Here is a 15,638-nt window from a genome sequence, read left to right as displayed (position 1 = left end):
TAAAGGGAGACAACCTCTCTAGTTTCTCTATTCTGTTCCATGTCCAGCATCTTTGGGTGATATTTATTTCTCCAAGTCAGGTTTGAACATGGCTCTTCTTGACCCTGCAATTGAAAGCTAAATGACAAATTACATATTGGAAGGGAAGTGGAAAGTTGTTCAGAAACTTGCATACAGAGGATCCTCCTCCCCCAGCAGGAATGGCTGTGCCTGAACCCATAGTAACGGGGACCCTCTTCCAGCAAGAGCAGCAGCCCGCTGCTCACCAGTGATCTGGTGATGGTCACTGGCATTGTCAGACAACCTTCAGCTGTGTTGGCATTTATAGTCAACCTGTTTCATGCTCAAATCCTTTCTATTTATACTCCGTATCCAAAACTTATTATCGTGATTGCCTTTTAAGACTGTAGAGAGTCAGGATCCCTCCCTGGGGGACAGGGACCTGTGGTGTGTCCAGCAGTATATGGAGCTGACTTCTTTCCTTTTTTCAAACAAATATTTATTTATTTACTTTTGAGAGAGAGAGAGAGAGTGCGAGCACGGGAGGGGCAGAGAGAGGATCCCAAGCAGGCTCCCAGCTGTCAGCACAGAGTCCCACGTGGGGCTTGAACTCTTGAACTCACAAACTATGAGATCATGACTGAAAGAGCGGACCTAGACCCGCCGACTCCATTTTGTTCTGTGTCCTCCATCTTGAGTGACTATGTCCCTGACATGGCCCCCTTTCCGGGAAAACCGCAGAAAGAAATTCCCGCTCAAACCTCAGACCATGCCTCCTCCCCTTGAGTAACTTCCTGCTCACCCATTCAAACTTCCTGTTCAAACCATGCCCGGCAACCTGCGCAAGGGGACTCTGACCCTTCCCCAGCCAATCGGCTAAGGCCATGACCATCACCCCCCAACTGCCCCTAGATCCCTATAAAACCTTTGTGCTTTTGAAACACGCTCTCTCTCCGGCGTCTTACCACTTCAGGTAGGGGATTGAGCTCCAGCTAGCTCGAATAAAGGCTCTTTGCTTTTGCATCAGACTCGGCTCACTGGTGGTCTTTGGGGATCAGGAATTCTGGGCATAACAATGACCTGAACCAAAATCAAGAATTGGACTCGTAACTGGCTGAGCCATCCAGGTGCCCCTGTGGAGCTGATTTCTGCAGACCTCTCTTTGTGATGACCGGAGAATGCAGACTGTATGGCTTTTAGTTCTAATCTCTGATTTGTATGTTTTCTCAGTAAAACTAGTTTTTTAAATCTTTACACATGACACTGGAATTTGTCCTTATTCAACTTTAACTACAATAAAAAAAAATTCCTTTGTTTTTTAGAACTGAAGTTGCAATGAAGTTGCGTTTTGGTGAGAGGCACTACATCTGGTGGATAGGTACATAGGATTCCCCTGCTTTGTTAGTGGGCCGATTTCTTCCATGGACAGACTGATTTCTTTTCAGGTTCTGACTGCCAGGACTATCTCCCTGGTCTGTCGGCATCCCTGGCAGCTCCTGAGAGTGGCACAGATGAGAGCATTCCTCTTTGGAGGTATAAAGACCTCTGTATGTTTTGTTGCCCAGCATAGGGTCCCCTTCTTGTAACTGGACCAAAGTGAGTTCACTCCTTGATGAGTCAGAAACTGCACCAGGATGAGCTGTCGCACTGAGAAAACTTTTATTTGAAGCAAATAAATTGATCATGGAGAATTGCTTCCAAAGCTGTGACTCCCGAGAGAGGGTGAATGGCTTCCTTTTGTTTAGGTTTAGGAAGAATATTTAGATGGAGAAGCCTTGTCACCCTATGTAGAGGCGGGCATAACGTCACGCATGCACCTTAAGGAAGCATGCCTGTGCACACATTGTATGTTATATAAATGAGGCTGAGGCTCCTCCTTGGGTGGAGATTTCAGTTTTATATTGAGGTGAGGAGATTGTGGGTCATTGCAGACGTCACTCCATGGTCCATCTGTGCAGGTGTGAGTCAGGTTTAGCTCAAAGGGTCTGTAAGACAAAGCTAGTGGCTATAAGCAGGTGGGCATTAAAGGCCAGGTCTTGGGATCTAGCTGGTGACATTCGGATCACAGAACCTGAGATCTCAAGGAAGCAAATCCCAGGGAGATATATTTGGGTATAATTGCACATCTTAGTCTTTCTTCCAACTGTAGAGATGGGCACATGATGCCAAAAACCAGGGCTGTCAGACTCCTCAGAACTCCTCTCAAGAGGTTTTAGGGAAGATCTTACACAGCTGGAGCTGTTAGGCTAATAGGTTATGAGGTTTGGGGTGCTTGGGGACCTCCATGCCTGGCGCATGAGAAAAGTCTGAGGGACAGTATTTGTGCACTTCATCTGGCTGTGCCTCAAGCCAGTATTATCTGAGTGACCTAAATAAATAAAAACCTTTTATTGCTTAAGCAATATTCTATTCTTTGCAGGCAAGAATCCTGCCTAATTACACCAGGGCATCACTGCTTTAGCCAAACACTTTGTTGGCAAGTTTAGAGGCGACTGGGACTTGCTTTAGAAGTCAAATAATCACAGGACCTTCTTGGCTGGGTTTGGATTTTTCCTGGCAGTTAAAGTCCTTTAGCATCCTTTCAGTTTGCTGGGGGGTTAGATACTGAGAGCCTCATTAGCTTATAACAAATGTCAGAAATCTTGTTGAATCATGATCCTAGAATCTGGACTCTACCTTTGAAATTTCTATCTCTTAGCAACACAAAACAGGCTACTCCCCAAGCTCTAAGGCCTGAGTTGAATACTTTTATTTTTGTCCCTGACTTTAAAAGAGTAGACAGGAGGGGGAAATGTGTAGACTGCATTCAGCAAATGCATTTATATTTTTTATTAAAAATGAAAAAGGAGGATTTTTCCCTTGCACCATTTAAAAATCACTATCAGAAAAAAATTAATTGAAAAGTCGGAGATTATTAAATAGTATTTTCAGTATATCTACATTGTTTTTGCTATTCGTGCTAAAAACTAAAATTATATATTTGAAAGGTTTTTAATTTTTTTCCTTTTTTCTGGTGACTTTATTTTTTTATTTTTATTTAAATTTTAGTTAATTAACATACAGTGCAATATTGATGTGAGGACAATACAGTGATTCATAATTTACATGCAATACTTGATGCTCATCACAAGTGCCCTCTTTAATACCTATCACCCATGTAGCCCATCCCCCACCCACCTCCCTCCATCTACCCTCAGTTTGTTCTCTATCCTAAAGGGTCTCTTGTGGTTTGTTTCCCTCTCTCTGTTTTTTACTCCCTTCCTATATGTTCATCTGTTATATTTCTGAAATTCCAAATATGGGTGATATGGTATTTGTTTTTCTCTGATTGACTTATTTTACTTATAATAATACATTCTAGCTCCATCCATGTTGTTGCAAATGGCAAGATTTCATTCTTTTCTTTTTGATGACTGAGTAATATCCTACACACACACACACACACACATGCGTGCGCGCGCACACACACACACACACACACACACACACAATCTTTTTTATCCATTCATCAGTCAAAGGACATTTGGGCTTTCTCCATAATTTGGCTGTTGATAATGCTGCTATCAACATTGGGGTGCATGTACCCCTTTGAATCTGTATTATTCTATCCTTTGTGTAAATAGTGCAATTTCTGGATTGTAGGGTAGTTCTATTTTTAGTTTTTTGAGGAACCAGTTCGTATTCCACCAACGGTGCAAGAAGGTTCCCTTTTCTCTACATCTTCACCTATACTTGTTGTTTCCTGTTTTGAGGTGGAATCTCATTGTGGTTTTGATTTATATTTCCCTAATGAGTGATGTTGAGCATCTTTTTATATGTCTGTTAGTCATCTGGATGGCTTTTCTTTGGAAAAGTGTCTGTTCCTGTCTTCTGTCCATTTCTTAACTGGGTTATTTGTTTTGGGTGTTGAGTTTGATAAGTTCTTTATAAAGTTTTGATACTAACCCTTTTTGGGTACATCATTTGCAAATATCTTTTCTCAATCCATTGGTTGCCTTGTTTCGTTGACTGTTTCCTTCGCTGTGCAGAAGCTTTTTATATCGATGAAGTCCCAATAGTTCATTTTGCTTTTTATTCCCTTGCCTCCGGCAATGTGTCTGGTAAGGTTGATATGGCAGAGGTCAAAGGGGTTGCCACCTGTTTTTTATCCTGTAGGATTTTAATGGTTTCCAATCTTACATTTAGGTCTTTCAACCATTTTGAATTTATTTTTGTGTATGGTGGAAGAAAGTGGTCTAGTTTCATTTTTCTGCATGTTGCCGTCCAATTTTCCCAGCACCATTTGTTGAATGGACTGACGTTTTTTCTTTGGATGTTCTTTCATGCTTTGTTGAAGATTAGTTGACCATATAGTTGTGGGTCCATTTCTGGGTTTTCTATGCTGTTCCATTGTTCTATGTATCTGTTTTTGTGCCAGCAACATACTGTCTTGATGACTATAGCTTTCTTTGTAATATAGCTTGAAATCTGGAATCATGATGCTTCCAGTTTTGTTTTTCTTTTTCAGAACTGCTTTCGCTATTCGGGGTCTTTTGTGGTTCCATAAAAATTTTAGAATTGTTTGTTGTAGGTGTGCAAAAAATTCTGGTGGTATTTTGAGAGGGATTGCGTTAAATGTGTAGATTGTTTTGGGTTGTATAGACATTTTAACAATGTTTGCTTTTCCAATCCATGAGCATGGAATGTTTTTCCATTTGTTTGTATCTTCAATTTCCTTCATAAGCTTTCTAAAGTTTTCAGAGTATAGATCTTTTACCTCTTTAGTTAGATTTATTCCTAAATATCTTGTTGTTTTTGGTGCAATTGTAAATGGGATCAATTCCTTGATTTCTTTTTCTGCTACTTTCTAATTGGCCTTTATAAATGCAACAGATTTCTGCACATTGATACTAAGACTTTGCTGAACTCATGTATTAGTTCTAGCAATTTTTTTGGTGGAGGCTTTTAGGCTCTCTACATAGTGTATCATGTTGTCTGAAAATACTGAAAATTTGACTTCTTTCTTGCCAATTTGGATGCCTTCTTCTTCTTGTTGTCTTGCTGAGGTTAAGATTTCCAGTACTATGTTAAATAGTAATGGTGAGAGTGGACATCTTTGTCTTGTTCCTGACCATAGGGGAAATGCTCTCAGTTTTTCCACATTGAGGATGATATTAGCTGTGGGTCTTTCATATATGACCTTTATGATGTTGAGATATGTTCCATCTAACAGCACAGAGTCTGACACAGGGTTCAATCTCACGAACTCTAAGATCACGACCTGAGCCAAAATCAAGAGTCAGATGCTTAACCACCTGAGCCACCCAAGAGCCCTATTATCCTTTCTTTTATTAACGTGGTGTATCATATTGATTGATTTGCAATATTGAGCCAACCCTGCAACCCAGGAATAAATCCCATTTGATCATGGTGAATAATTCTTTTTATGTACTGTTGAACTAAAATTGCTGGTATTTTTTTCAATTTTTATTTATTTACTTTGGGAGAGAGAGAGGGAGAGAATGAGTGCAAACATGTGAATGGTGGAAGAACAGAGAGAGAGGGAGAGAGAGAATCTCAAGCAGGCTCCACACTATCAGCACGGAGCCTGACGTAGGGGTCAATTTCATGAACTGTAAGATCATAGCCTGAGTTGAACTCAAGAGTTGGACACTTAACCAACTGAGCCACCCAGGAGCCTCTCAATTTGCTAGTAATTTATTGAGAATTTTTGCATCCATGTTCATCAGGGATATTGGCCTATATTTATCCTTTTCAGTGGGATATTTGTCTGGTTTTGTAATCAAGGTAATGCTGACTTCGTAGAATGAGTTTGGAAGTTTTTCTTCCATTTCTATTTTTTGGAGCAGTTTCAGAAGAATATATATTAAGTCTTCTTTAAATGTCTGATAGAATTCCCCTGGGAAGCCATCTGGCCAGGACTTTTGTTTGTTGGAAGATTTTTGATTACTGATTCAATTTCTTGGCTAGTAATAGGTCTTGTCACAATTTCTATTTCTTCCTGTTTCAGTTTTAGTAGTTTATGTGTTTTTAGGAGTTTATCCATTTCTTCCAGATTGCCCAGTTTATTGGCATTAATTTTTCATAGTATTCTCTTATGAAATACAAATATCACTGTGGTGTTGGTTGTGATCTCTCCTCTTTCACTGATGATCTTATCTACTTGGGTCCTTTCTTTTTTCTTTTTGATAAGTCTGGCTAGGGGTTTATCAATTTTACTAATTCTTTCAAAGAATCAGCTCTTAGTTTCATTGATCTGTTCTACTTTGTTTGTTTGTTGTTTTGTTTGTTTCTATATTGCTTATTTCTGCTCTAATCTTTATTATTTCTTAAAAAATTTTTTTAATGTTAATATTAATTTTATTTATTTTTGAGTAAGAGAGAAAGGCAGAGAGTAAGCGGGGGAGGGGCAGAGAGAGAGAGCGAGACACAGAATCTGAAGCAGGCTCCAGACTCTGAGCTGTCAACACAGAGCCCAATGTGGGGCTTGAACTCACAGACTGCAAGATCATGACCTGAGCCGAAGTCAGATGCCCAATTGACTGAACCACTCAGGTGCCTCTCTAATCTTTATTATTCCCCTTCTTATTTCCCTTCTTCTGCTGGCTTTGGGCTTTATTTGCCCTTTACTTGTCCTTTTCTAGCTCCTTTAGGTGTAAAGTTAGGTTGAGTATTTCAGACCTTTCTTGCTTCTTGAGATAGGCTTGTTTTGCAATATACTTCCCTCTTAGGACTGTCTTTGCTGCATCCCAAAGGTTTTGGACTGTTGTGTTTTCATTTTCATTTGCTTCAATGTATTTTTAAATTTCATCTTTAATATCCTGGTTAACCTATTCATTTTTTAGTAGGATGTTCTTTAACCTCCATGTATTTGAGGGCTTTCCATTTTTTTTTTTGTCTCGTGGTTGACTTCAAGTTTCATGGCATTTTGATCCAAAAATATGCATGGTATGATCTTGATCTTTTTGTACTTGTTGAGGACTCATTTATGACTCAGTATGGGATCTGTTCTGGAGAACGTTCCATGTGCATTCAAGAAGAATGTGTATTCTTTTCCTTTAGCATGAAATGTTCTGAATGTATCTGTTAAGTCCATCCAATCTAGTCTGCCATTCAGAGCCATTGTTTCCTGTTGACTTTATGCTTAGATGATCTGTCCCCTGCTGTAAGTGGGTGTTGAAGTCCCTACTATTATTGTATTATTATCAATAACTTTCTTTGGTTGTAATTCATTGATTTATATATTTGGATTCTTTCAAGTTGGAGGCATAAATATTTACAATTGTTAGATCTTCTTGATGGATAGACCCCTTAATTATAATATAATGCCTTTCTTCATCTCTTGTTACAGTCTTTGGGTTAAAATCTAGTTTGTCTGATATAAGTATGGCTACTCTGGCTTTCTTTGGATGTCCATTAGCAAGATAGATGGTTCTCTATCTTCTCAGTTTCAATCTTCAGGTGTCTTTAGGTCTAAAATGAGTCTCTTGTAAGCAGCATATAGATGGATCTTGTTTTTTTTAATGCATTCTGATATTGTGTCTTTTGATTGGAGCATTTGGTCTATTTCTATTCAGATTGATTGTTGAGAGATATGACTTTAGTGACATTGTGTGTGGTGGTGTTCTTTGTTTTTTTCTAGTCTTTGTTGCTTTTCGTCTTTTTGTTTTGTTTTGTTTTTCACTCAAGGACTTCTCTTTAAAGTTTATTGCAAAGGTGGTTTAGCGATCACAAACTCCTTTAGTTTTTGTTTGTTTGGGAAATTTTATCTCTCTTTCAATTCTGAATGACAGCCTTGTCAGAATTATTTACTGGCCAGAATTATTTACTGCATATTTTTCCCATTCAGCACGTTGAATATATACTGCCACTCCTTTCTGGCCTGCCATGTTTCTGGGGACAGATCAGCTGCGAACCTGATCTGTCTTCCCTTGTAGGGTAAGGACTTTGTTTTCTCTTTCTGCTTTCATGATTCTTTCTTTGTCTGTGTATTTTGTGAATTTGAATGTAATATGCCTTGGTGATGGTAGACTTTTGTTGAATTTAATGGGAGTTCTCTGTGCTTCTTGGATTTTGATGTCTATGTTCTTCCTTAGAGAATTTTCCTGCTATAATTTTTTAAATAAACCATCATCCCCTTTTTCTCTCTCTTCATCTTCTGGGACTCTTATGATATGAAGATTAATAAGTTGCTTGTGATCCTTTACCTTTCTTTTCCTCTTCTTTTCAGCTTCATTATTTTCCAGAATTTTATATTCTGTATCATTAATTCACACCTCTGATTTGTCCATCCTCTTTTTATGGCCTGCATTTGGGTTTGCTTCTCAGTTATAGGATTTTTAATTTCAACTCGACTTGGTTTTATTCTTTTATCTCTGCAGAAAGGAATTCTCTAGTGTTTTCTATACATTGTTCAAGTCCAGCTAGTATCCTCATACTCGTTCTAAATTCTAGTTCAGATATCTTACTTATATCTGCATTGATGAAGTCCCTGGCTGTGAGATCTACTTCCTGTTCTTTCTTTTGGGGTAAATTCCTCCATCTCATCATTTTGTCCAGAAAAAAAGAGAAGAAAGAAAGAAAGAACAAAAAACAAACAAACAAAGAAAAAGCCAAAATACCCCCCAAAAAACTAGATCCTGGATGTGTTTTGGTCTGCTTGCTAAAAGAATCTAGATCCAAAAATAAAAATATAAAAAAAATTAATAAAAGAAAATGAAATGAAAATAAAGAAAAACATTTAAAAATACAAAGAAAAATAAAAGTAAAAATTAAAAAAATAATAAAAGTAAAAAAGAAATTGAAGAAGTGAAAAAAATAATTAAATAAAAAATAAAAGTAAAAAGGAAGTTAGATCCTAGTTCCCCTAGAGCTGAAGCTTTGCAGCACTCTATGATCAGTAGACTTGTTGCAAGCCAGTTGTTTGCGCAGGTCTTCTGGGGGTAGACCTGTTGCTCTGATTCTCAGGCTGACTTGCCCTAGAGGAAGGGCACAGTGGGGTGGGCTTGGTGTAACGGGCTCCAGCCTCCACTAGGTGGCGCTCTTTTGCTCCCTGAAGGCTTTCAGGGCTGATGAGCAGGATGACTACGGCGGCACCCTGCTTGCTAGCCCCAGAGCTGAAAGTTCCCACCTGTGGACTCTTCAGAGAACCCTCACAGAAGAGAATCAATCACCCCTCTAGTGTCACTGATTTCGGTTAAAACCCTGCGTTTCACCCTGCCTGTGTCCAAGATTTTAATATCAGAGGCCCAAGAGTGTTTCAAATCTCCAAATTTTAGGGACTCCCTAAGGGTGAACTCACTCTGTGTCTCTGGGAGAGGGTTTTGCTGTGCTCCTGCCATTTGCCAGCTGATACAAGGAAAGTGGTTGCACAACCATGCAGCAGTTCAGAGTTTATGGCAAAACATAGCAGAAAGGCAGCATCCCAGCTCGGTGCCCTTGGCTGGAGCCCCCACTCCTATGCTTTTGAGCAGTGCAGCACGTTGGCCCCACCCATTCTTGTGACCCAGGGAATCCTTAGATCAGCTGTCACTCCTAGGACTCCACCCGGCTTCACCACCTGAGCACCTTAGAGTCAGGCACATCCCCCCTGGTAGTGGACTTCTAAAAGCTCAGATTTTGTATTCTGTTGCTTCTAATGATCTGTGGTAGCCTCAGATAGCTCTATGTCCCCCAAGTCAACTCTCTGCACCTCCTATCTTCCAGAAGGTGGTCACTTTTCTACTTGTAGACTTGGAGTTTTTGTTCTCTCAGACCTCCAATTGATTTCTTCGGTGTTGAGAATGACTTGAGAACAATCTAGCTGTGTTTAAGGGTCAAGACAAGCTTAGGGTCCCCCTATTCCTCTACTTTCTTAACTCATCCTCCTCAAAATGTAATTTGTAAAAGCCCTTGATTCTGACTAACATTTTCTAATTAGGCATTCTAATTTCTTTTACCTTTATGAACCATGATGTTATATTTTTATATACCCTTTTTCCTCTGAGTTCTGAAGAGCCTTTTAAAAATACTTCATTTCAAGGGGTGCCTGGGTGGCTCAGTCAGTTAAGCCTCTGACTTTGGCTCAGGTCATGATTTCACGGCTTGTGAGTTCAGTCCTGCGTCAGGCTCTGTGCTGACAGCTCAGAGCCTGGAGCTTGTTTTCAATTCTTTGTCTTCCTCTCTCTCTGCTCCTTCCACGCTCATGCTCTGTCTCTCTGTCTCCCAAAAATAAATAAATATTAAAAAAATATATTTCATTTCTGGGTAAATGTATGAATGGATTGTAAATGCATCAACGATTATTGATAAAATGATTTAATACTTATTTTTTAAAGTTTAAACAGTATGAACTTCATTAGAAAGGAAAATATATTTAAATAAGAGGAATCAATTATAAACTATTCAAAGGTAAACATTCATTTACATATGGTTACATATCAAGTCAATTATAGCATATTTATTAAAATCGTTTTTAGAAGTATTTCTCGGCTAGTTGGTTTTGACTCAACTTCATAGTGAAACTTAGCTCTTATGATTGTCCCTTAGTAACAAAACATACTTTAGTAGAAAGACACAGCTTGCCTTAAGAAACCCTCCAATACAAAATACAAATTCTGATATTTGACAAAAATGGAGGTAAGTATCCAGGTGTAGGAAGAATTCTTTCAAAGAATTAATCACATCTTATTTACAAAGACATTTATGTTAGTGGTTTATTTCCAAAATGTACTTTTAGCCATTGTGCCAGTTTTCTTTCACTATATAACAAATTACCATAAACTCTGCAGCTTGAAGCAACACCCAGTTTTAGTTCACACATGGTTGTGTAGGTCAGACGTCTGAGCATGGATGGCATGGCTGTGTTCTCTGTTCTGTGTCTCAAAGGTGGAAATCAGGGCATTGGCCAGGCTGGGTTACTTTCTGGAGGCTCTGGGGAAGAATGCAGGTTATTGGAAGATTTCAGTTCCCTGTGGCGGTAGGACTGAGGTCCCCTTTCTTTATTGGCTGTCAGCTGGGGATGGCTCTCAGTTCCTAGATGTCACTCACATTCCTTGACACTTGCTCCCCTCCATCTCCAAAGTGAGCAACAAAGAATCTCTCATGTCAAACCTTCCTCCACCCTCCACCCCACGCATTGAATCTCTTTTACCAGGACACCAGTCTCTTTTAGGGGCTCACCTGATTAGGTCAGGCCCACTGAAGATAATTTCCCCTGTCTTAAGATTTGGTACCTTTATTTTATCTTACATAATCCTTCACAGCAGCACCTAGGTTAGTGTCTGTTAAATAACTGGGAGAGTGGGGCGCCTGGGTGGCGCAGTCGGTTAAGCGTCCGACTTCAGCCAGGTCACGATCTCGCGGTCCGTGAGTTTGAGCCCCGCATCAGGCTCTGGGCTGATGGCTCAGAGCCTGGAGCCTGTTTCCGATTCTGTGTCTCCCTCTCTCTCTGCCCCTTCCCCGTTCATGCTCTGTCTCTCTCTGTCCCCCCCAAAATAAATAAATGTTGGAAAAAAAATTAAAAAAAAAAATAACTGGGAGAAAGTTTGTATGCCCTGGAGGCAGGGGTTGGACTGGATCTTGAGAACTGTCTCAGAATTCTGCCTGAATTTACAGCAGTGGAGTGTCCCATGATTCGATTTTTAAAAAATCCATTTAAAAAATATGACTCCTAATCCAAAATGAGAGGTTAGTTGGAAGACTTGATAGCCATTTAAGAGGGAGTTAAACCCCTGTAGTTCACATTCCAAGAAAGTAATGACACTATCTGTGTAGGCTTCACTCCAGTACCTTTCCCATCAATGTGAGACACTTACTGCCCTCTCTCCAGCAAGACGATCCCTATAGTCAGCAGTACATGCGTGGTGCACTTCGGGGGCTTATGAAAGGAAAGCTTGGAAATCTATCAGCGCACCCCTGGCTTGGAGGAGGGGAGGGTCTCACTCGTGTTTTTTTTAGCCTCACACATGGCTTGTCTCTTCCCAGGAAAATGCCAGTCACAGGATAGCAGTGCCTCTGTCAGCCCCGTCTCTGTCATCTCTGTGCTCTCCTGCTCAGAGGCAGAAATGCAGTCCCAAAGGCCCAGTTGTACTCCCGAATCAATTCCCTTTATGTCTCCTGAGGCTGAGCTGCAAAAACACTCCCTGTGTTCTGCCAGCCACTTAATCTCTTCTCCTCATTTCAAACTTCAATATACTCTTTTAAAAAAGAATCATACTCAAACCTCCCCCACAGCCAAATGGCCTAAGCGACTCTGCTTCTTGGACTCCAGTGCTCTCATGAATGTTCATAATGTTGTCTCCAATCATTAAGAAAGTGTTCAATCATGTACCGTACTCTGTTTAAGGACACAGGGAGGTGTGTAAAATTGCCATCTTTCTAGTTAGCTGTCATCCCAGCGTGGAATCACCTTGTGCCCAGAGACTCATTCATTCCAGAATCAAGTTCATTCGTTGTTACGGCGTTTTTCATGGGTTTTCAGACTCTGTGGTGAGTTCGAGATTGCTGTACTTCAGAGGTTACCCTGATTCACCCTGGGTGCATTGTCTCCAGCTGTTTGTTCCTGAGTCACCAGATCTCAAGTCTAGAAATTGTGCCTCAACCTGCAATGAAGAGTGGTTTTGTATGATGGGTTCTAGTTCCAGATGTTCTGGGCTCAAGTACCAGCTCGTCTACTCACTAACTAGAGTCATTCACTGTTTCTGTGCGTTGATTTCCTATCTTACAAGATGTGCTTATTAGGGTGACTGGCGGGCAATCAGGTCTTACTATGTCAGGTGTTATTTCAAGCCCCTCCACCTCGTGCATTGAGGGCTAAGCCAGTGGATACATTTCTTGCCCTTTGGCTCAAGAACTGACAGATCTGGTCAGTACATGGCATTTCTTTTACTTTCAACATATATCCAGAATCTAACCACTTCTCCCCATCATCACACCCATCCTCTTTGGTCCAAGCCATCAAACATCTCTTACCTGGACTATTACAATAGTCTCCTGATGGCCTCCCTGCTTTTATCCTTGCTCCCCCTACCACCTCCTGTCTGTCCTTTATCTGGAAGCTAAGATGATACCTTAAAAATGTGAGTCTGGTCATGATCACTCCTATGCTCAGAATCCTGCAATGATGTCTCATGTTTCTCAGAGTAAAAACAAAACCCCTTATAATGGCCTATAGGCCCTTCATTATAGCTGCCCCCTTCCAGCTCTCTGACTTTCTTCCTGCTCACTTGCTCCTGCCAAGTGGCTCTGTGAGCTGGTTCTCCAACAGGCCAGGCCTGCTTTTTGCACGTGTTCTTTCTTGCCTGGAATGCTCTTCCTCAGATGTGTGTCATCTCCTTATCTCTTTGTTCAGATGCCCCTCCTCAAAGACATTCACCTTGACATTCTCCTCTCCTACTCCTCCTTTCCCTTAACTTGTGCTGCCTTTTCTTTTTCCATACTGCATATTGTAATTTTGTCACACCATATGTTTAGCACAGCTTCTGGTTTCTGTTTCCCTGTGACAGGATAAAAGCCCCCCAGGGGCAGGGATACTGGTTCTCTGATGTATCCTAAGTGCTTGGAATAGCACCCAATGCATAGTAGGGACACAATAGTATTTGCTGATTAAAGAATGAACGGATGTTGTGCCGGGGAAGACAAAGATAGAGAAAGATGGCCATGTTGGCAGTTTGAAAGCTGATACAACACAAAAAGCAATGTGGAACTGTAAATAAGAACAGCATGAATCAAAGAGACAGAATGCTGCGAGATGTGATTACGGTATCCAGAGTTCCATCTGAACCTATTGGATTTACATTCATCTTTTCAGGCACGTGTAGATACGTAAGTAGTAATCTAGTGTTTCACCCAGTGTTTGATTATAGGTGCTAAAGAAATACATTTTGATTCACTCACTGTCAGGTCTATAATTGTCAAAACTCAGGTGTGTACGTGAGGCAAACTTTAACAATTTCTGAGGAGAGGGAAGAGGCTGGGACTGAGGGTTGATCTGAATTATAGTTTTGACCTATAAGTGCATAGTGGACAGATCTAGTTTGGGCTTTTAATTCCTACAGATATGGATTTGAGTTCTAACTCTGTCATCTTGTAGCTATGTGGCCTTGGTTAGGGTGTTTTATACCTCAAACCTTCAACTTCCTCTGCTGCAAAGTAGGGAGAAGTATTACCCGACTTAATAATATTATCCTAGGGGCGCCTGGGTGGCTCAGTCGGTTAAGCGTCCAACTTCGGCTCAGGTCATGATCTCACAGTCCGTGAGTTCGAGCCCCGCGTCAGGCTCTGTGCTGACAGCTCAGAGCCTGGAGCCCATTTCAGATTCTGTGTCTCCCTCTCTCTCTGCCCCTCCCCTGTTCATACTCTGTCTCAAAAATAAAATAAAACGTTAAAAAAATTTTTAATAAAAAAAATAATATTATCCTAAAAATAAGATATAATTTGGTGAAAGTATGTGTTTAACAAATATTGACTTGTTATTGTTGTTGAATATACATGGAGAACTTAGGCTTGATTTAGATATTAGTCTTTATATTTATTATAGGTTGAATTATGTCCCTCAAAATTCATATTTGAATTCTTAATCCTCAATGTGACTGTATTTGGAGACAGGGCCTATAAGAGGGTAAATAAGGTTGAATGAAGTCATAAGGGTGGGACTCTGACCTGATGGGATTAGTGTCCTTGTGAGAGGAAACCCCAGAGTCTGCTCTCACTCACTCTCTGCCATGTGAGGATACATCGAAAATGTAGCCATCAGCAAGTTAGGAAGAAGGTCCCACCAGTAACCAAATAGGACGGTAACTTGATCTGGAACTTCCCAGCCTTCAGAACTGTGAGCAATAATTTTCTGTTGTTTAAGGGAACCACTCTGTGCCATTCTGTTATAGCAACCCAAAGCAATGAAGATAATATTCAATGGTGTTTCACAGACTGAAATTTAGGTGAATCTTCAGTATGTAGTCAGCATCTGGGATAACACTGGGCAGTTCCAAATCTTGGAGACAGGGTGTTCTCAAGGCCTGTGTATTATACAGATTCTGGCAAATGAGCTGGAATTCCAGAAAGAGCCCTTGTTCCTGCAGAAAATTAGACTGATGCTTGGGATCTAAAGTGGAAGGAAGACCCAGCAGTGAAAAGAGAGCCCAACTCTCCCATACTCAGACTCACTCCAGATTGCAGATGGTGGGAGAGGGCAGAAGTATTTGATATACTTCTTTCTTTGTTCATATCTTCTTGATGGACCAGACAAAACTGAGGCTACAGGTGAAGGGCACCAGTGCCCAGATCTGAGAGGGGCCAGGGAAGATGAGGGCTGATGAATCGTCTTTGTCTAGTAAGTGCTCATCCCCACTAGAACTTACAGAGCTTTTAAAGGCAAAACCTGATACCACCACGTTAAAATGTGGATTGTTTTGTAATTACAAGTGCATGCTATCTTTCAAAGATATTTAAAAAAGATATTTATATTCATGTTTCACATGTAGTTAATGGAACTGAAAGTGATTTTTTTAGCTATATCTAATGGACTAAATTCTCTAACATATCGTTGAGAGATTCATACAAGCTCTTTTGGGCAGTCCTATCAAGCGATTGTCCTTTACCCAAGGTCTGGGTCTAGGTTGTGTTCTCAATGTGCGGTCTTTATTTTTACCATCAGTGTA

At 40.5% G+C, this 15,638-nt stretch overlaps 1 long non-coding RNA gene across 2 annotated transcripts in view; it reads left to right on the top strand.

The window, feature by feature from the left end:
- Window positions 1–15,638, top strand: part of LOC125176137 (uncharacterized) — a 53,630-nt gene that overhangs the window by 25,689 nt on the left and 12,303 nt on the right. The window lies entirely within an intron of this gene.

Source organism: Prionailurus viverrinus, chromosome D1 (assembly GCF_022837055.1).
Source record: "Prionailurus viverrinus isolate Anna chromosome D1, UM_Priviv_1.0, whole genome shotgun sequence".
Taxonomy (NCBI): Eukaryota; Metazoa; Chordata; class Mammalia; order Carnivora; family Felidae; genus Prionailurus; species Prionailurus viverrinus.
The sequence above is the reverse complement of the archived record's forward strand: the minus strand, read 5'-3'. Positions and strand labels throughout refer to the sequence as shown.